Genomic DNA, 6,144 nt, shown 5'->3' with positions numbered 1-6,144 from the left:
CCATGCAGCCAAAATTTAAAGGCAGACATGGCCTGTTTTATAATATTTTTATTTTCTACATGCAGTGAACATACCAGCGCCTTGGGAAAAAGCCAAGCTTTCCCAAATGCTTCACTCTTAAAAAAAAAAAAAAATTCCATGTACACAGATACTGAGACATAATAAACGGAAGACAGAGAAATTAGCTCAAGGCAAGATTCCAGGCCTGAACTAATAAACCTGCCTTTGAATGTGCGAGTGAAGACCTAATGGAAAGGATAAAAGATTGGTGGACGGGAGATGGGAGAATGAGCAGGAAAGGAAATGGGTGTCTGGTGAAGAGGGAGTTTGAGTTGGGAGTGAAAAGGCCTCTTGTTCCTTTGGCTCCCTGCAGGCCCCCACCTTCCCCAAGCTTCTGCCTTCTGGCTAGATTCCCTTGTATTTACATCTCAAGATGGTATGAATATGCCACTCACTGAAACAGCTATTTCCCTTAATGGTATCTATCCAAAGACTAGCCCAGTGAAGGTGACATTGACTATTAACCTATTCTGAATGTGGGAGGCCCCCACAAACGACGCCTGAATTGTTCCTCAAGAACAATTTGGGTGTGAATAGAAACTGCAAAATAGGCTCTGTCACCCACGAATAAAAGATCCCTATCACATATGCAGAAGTTATGCTTCAAGATTCCCTAGTTAAGTAAGCAGGAGGATAACCAGGAGTAGATCTGTATGAGGATGATTTTTCAAACCAGTAAAACAAAAGTAACGGGCTTTACCACTGATTGTGTTTATTAAATTGCTCAGCATGACATTGTTAATAGTCTCAAAAAAACAATTTGGGTGTACAAAGTGACCCAGAATAGAGCCTATTATGATGCCTAAACTGTTTTAAATATCCACGGAGTGTTTTTTATGGGTTGCCCTTCAAGGAAGGAGATTTTAAAGGCATAGGAGGTAGCTTCTCTCCTGCCTCCATTGCTGGGTAATCTCAGACGAATCATGGAGACATTCACGGCTTTCCAATGAATATAGGTCAGGAAGACACAGCTCAGTCTTAGGTCTATATCCCTACGGGGAAAAATATGTGTGTAGTGTACGGGTGTATACGTGGTATATGTGTGATATAGTTATAAATGTGTGCATATATTGCAATATATGGACACATCTATATTACTATATGTACACATTTATTTAGAATATATGTATGTGTTATTTGTACCCAAACCACCAGCACCTGATTCTGTAATCATTATGAATTCAGAAAAGGGATTAAAAATGATGACTGTACTTGGAAAAATCTTTGTTAGGGAATATTCCTAATGAATTAGACTCAAGCCATTGACGTGAATGTCAGAGACAGCTTTAAATAGCAAGTCAGGAATTGGGCAATTCATAGAAAGGGGAAGTGTAAGATGGGGGGGGAAAAGACGAGAATGTTCGGGGCAATGGCAGAAATCTGGTGGAAGAAAGGCTGTTTGGAAGTCCCATGCCCTGTGCGAACTCAATGCCGAAACAGGGCTTTTCCACAGGGAGAGTCACTGTTGGAAGCCGGCATTTCTGGGGAAGCTAAAAATGGGCTGCATGTTAGGGAGAAGGGAAAAGCCAAGGTCAAGGAAGGATGAGCATTTAATATGCATCCAGGATACAGCCGGATGTTTGCTAGACATTTAAAATATATTACCTCCTGTAAGATATATGATAAACTTCCCTTTTGAAACCCCAAATCTCTTAATAATACATTTTTGTCACTTGTTCATGCAAAATCTGACCTGACCTACATTCACTGTGTGGCAGGACCTGATCTTACAATCGATGTAAGTCAATTGTAGTATTTTAGAAATCTGTCTTAATATTTTTTAAAAAGTTACTGAATTATTAATATGTCAGTGCTATATAATATAGAATATATGCTCAATATTATCTTTCTAAAATCTGGAAAAAATTGCTGAATTTTGAAATGTCTGACACCAAGAGTTTAGACTAGAGATTGTGGTCCTTTTTTTTTTACTAATGTAAAGACCTCAATATGTGAGATCTACTTTTTATGCCTTTTAAAGTATTCATTCATTTAGCCTTTATTACATCTCTTTGAAGTACATGTGATGATCCTTACACATACATAAAGATATATAAAGCTTATTGAGGATTATTTACTTGCTCAAGGTTACACAGTTCACAAATATCAAGAATGTCATTCTGGCTTTATATGTCATTCTACACCCTATGATTCCTATCAGAAAAGTGTCTACATGAACATAAATGCAGGAGAAAAAAAATCAAGTCTATTTAAAAAAATAGACTATTTCTATAGTCTATTTTTAGACTATTTCTGTAGTCTATTGAGTGATATCAGCACTCAAGAACATTGATCTAATGAGCCCCAATGTGTTTTGCTTTTTAAAGAAACAAACAAAAAGTAATGAATAATATTAGAAAAAGAAATACTTCTCAAGATCTGGTTAAGTTCTTAACCCAGGAACATTAGGAGTTCATATCTGAGGTTCCCGAATCAGTTTTGCAAAAATAGCACCTCTCTTTGCTCTGTGATCCAGCATTTTTCAAATAATGGGAACTAAATCAACGATGAATGAAACTCACGTGTTCCTTCCTTCCTATGTATTTTGACAAATGTAAAATTATCAGCACTCTGGCTAACACTCCTCCTTCACATTGAAGGTACTTGATAACTATATATACTGAATGCATCAGTGCTGTTTAAGTAATAAGATCTCTGTTTGGCTCTATTTTTTAAAGTGTATCATTAAGCCTCAAAACTGTATTAATGGTAATAAACTGCAGAAAGACCTCACAAACTGGATGAAAAGTGCCCCTACAACCTAGCACTTCAAGATCTCCTTCTCTAAGGATTAAAGCAGGACTTGCTTGGGTAGCAGCCTCCAAGAGGCATCTCATCCAAGGGGTTTGAGGATATGGAGTGGTAGAAGATAAACTAAGGCATATCAACAAAATACAATAAAATCCGTTGGACTAGGGCAGCACCAAACCACAAGTAGTTAGGAGCACTCCAGAGACAGAAGCCCGGAGAAAGGCTTATATAGAGAAAGTGCAGAAACTAAAGAAAGGAAATTATTCAGTGGGCTGTAGCTTAAAACCCAGCTGGCTGTTTGTGACTGGTTGTCCTGAGTTTCAAGTTTGCAATCTGGAAGCATGCATAGGCTTCGATTTGGGTTTGCTTGTGTAGGGCACCAGGGCACTGAGCCACTTCAGCCTGGCCTCCTTGTTTAATTAGTTCCACAGGAAAAACAAAACAAAACAAAACAAAACAAAACACTGTATCTATCAATGAACGACAACACACACACATGCGGATGTGCGACCAAAGTAAAAACAGACCATTTCTATTTTTAAATGGAAATAAAATGATACTTCTTCACAAGGAAATCAAATGCTTAACAAGTTGCTATTTAGCAGAACACAAAGCTTTTGGCAGTCAGCAACTGTGCTAAATGCATGGTGTTGAATTAATTGCGAGTTATGTAGCATCTTTATGAACTATACGTTCAAATGCTAGATTCGGAAACGTCCTCCTGCTAGATGCCGGTGGTTTGGTTGGCCATTTAGTCCAATTAAACACAGAGCGTTCAGCCTAGAAAAGCACCCACATTGAGCAATCCGAAATCAAATGGTTGTGGTGATCAACCTCCCACGTCAGGGAGATGTGACAATCGAGAGACAATGGGTATGTTAATTTAGTCCATGGCGTTCCAAAGTTAGTAACATTCAAAAGAATAAATAAAAGCATAAAGTCTTCAGCTGTTTAGACGCAGGAGTCAACAATGGAATGAGTTCCCCATCCATGCCTTGTTAGCACAGAACAGTTCCTCTGCCAGTGGGTCAGAGCTTCTGTTTTGTCTTATTTATGATGACTTGCAATCTTGTCCTTATTTTATCTATGGATAATACAGATCAAGCATGAAGGGACAACTCTAAAAGTTATGTGCTGTTGGAATTTGTCACTCTGCCAAGAAAAACCCACATGAGAATTTTTTAAAGTTTAGGTAAGGTGCCCGTAGTTGATAGATATCAATTAATAAAAATTTTAATCAAAGAAATAGCAATTATACAATTTCTGCCTTTTAATCGATACTGATGTTTTCTCCAATCTAGCATACTGTCATCTATTTAATGGTTCAACCACTATCTGGAAAATAGTCCCAGATTTGTTGAGGGCATTGTGTTAATTACTTTTTAAGTGAACATGTGCATCATCTCCCTTAATTCTCAGAAAAACACTAATGTTTGGGTACCAAGATTATCCAATTTACAAATCAGAAGCCGAATCATATAACAGTTAAATAACTTACCCTAGGCCACACAGTTACAAAGAGAAGGGTCACTATATTACATACAGGATACCCAGTATAATTTGAATTTCATATAAACAAACAAATAAATAAAACCCCTTTCTTTTTAACATAAGTAAGCCCCACACAATATTTGAGACTTACTGATACTAAAAGGAAAGGGTTTTCGTTGTTGTTGTTTATATGGAATTCAAATTTAACTGGGTATCTTGTACTATTATTTGCTAAATCTGGCAACCTTGCTTAAGAAAGTAAATTGACCACAGGTCAGTTTTACTCTAAAGCTGGAAATCTGTATCACTGTGTAAGGACCTGTTTTACTGTCCCTGCTCCCCTCCCCCAGGAGACTTAAAAACAAGTCCCAGAAACCAGCTCCAGGTGTGAGGGCCAAGAAAAACAAGGCTGTACCCACCTCGAGTCTAGCCCTGACATAAGTACAGCCATCTTGGCAAAGCAAAAAGCTGGCACCTTGCACTGTAAGAGTGGGTTAGCCTAAGAACGGCCATCCTGAAGGCCGGGAAGCCATTTTACTGAGCGTCCCTAACTAGCCCACGCGGAGTATGCGACTTGAGATAAGAGAAAGTAGCTAAAACCTAAGAAACAACTTAATCATATACCACCAGTGAGGTAAGGTGATGGCGCCACAGGGACCAGATGTTAAAGAGAAACAAATAGTTAACTTGCAGAGATCACAATCCTGCAAGTCAGGAATCTCCCTTGGTTGGCAAATGTCCTGGTGATTTACAACAAAAAGGGCTATCTCTTCAGTGGCCGAATTTCCAGAGACAAGTGGCTCAGTTCCTCAAAACCTAAGGTCACCCTCCCCACCATAAAACTGAAGGAGGCAGAGGCAGAAGGAAATGTAAATAAAGCTCAATGTCTTCTATACCTGAATCTCACTTAACCGCCAGGCTGGCGCCAGGTGATGCTACGGTGGCAAAAGTTTAAACTAAGTTAAACTGTCAAAGTAGAGTGCAAGATATGTATGTAGCTATGGAAAAGTGCCTTGAAAATGCTATATAAACCCTTGGCTTTGAGTGCTCGGGGTCCTTGTTGAAACCCACTGCGCCGGGCGGATTCTTGGACCCCAGCTACCTGGAAATAAACCTCGCTGTGTGACTTGCATTATCGAGAGTGTTCTCTGTCTAACGGAGGGGTGGTTGACTCCGTACCCTAACAACTATCCCTTTTTTCAAAAGATATCTGATGTCCACCTAGTGATTCAAACTTTAGAAGATAATTTGACTTCCTTCCCTTGTCCTATCAGAGAACCATACTGGTGAAGAAATATATCTCAGCACTCTTTTTAAAAAAAAAAAAAAAAAAAAAGATTTTATTTATTTATTTGAGAGACAGCACAAGTCTTGGGGGTGGGGGGGCACGGGAGGTGCATGGGGAGAGGGAGAAGCAGACTCCCTGCTGAGCAGGGAGACTGATGCATGAGATGTGGGGCTCAATCCCAGCACCCTGAGATCATGACCCGAGCCTAAGGCAGATGCTTACCCAACCAAGATACCCAGGTTCCCCCCTCTTTTTTTTTTTTTTAATAAAATTATTTCATGTTCTAGCTCTAAGGGAAGAGCTCAACAGGGTAATATGGACAGTTGAACAGAAAAGATGAAGACTTCTTTTAATTATAATCTTTCCTTTCTCTCCACTCAAACTGAACATGTACATATAGGAGGCTCTGGGCTATACAAACAGAAGAAAGCCAAGGCTCCAACAGAAGGGCTCTCATGGAGGATACCATTTGTAAGGTTTTATAGGTGAGATAAACATGACACCAGGCGAGGTAGGCACAAGGCAAGGTTTATTAGAGGCACTCTCCAGTGAAG

The sequence above is a fragment of the Mustela erminea genome, chromosome 19 (assembly GCF_009829155.1).
Source record: "Mustela erminea isolate mMusErm1 chromosome 19, mMusErm1.Pri, whole genome shotgun sequence".
Classification (NCBI taxonomy): Eukaryota; Metazoa; Chordata; class Mammalia; order Carnivora; family Mustelidae; genus Mustela; species Mustela erminea.
The sequence above is the reverse complement of the archived record's forward strand: the minus strand, read 5'-3'. Positions refer to the sequence as shown.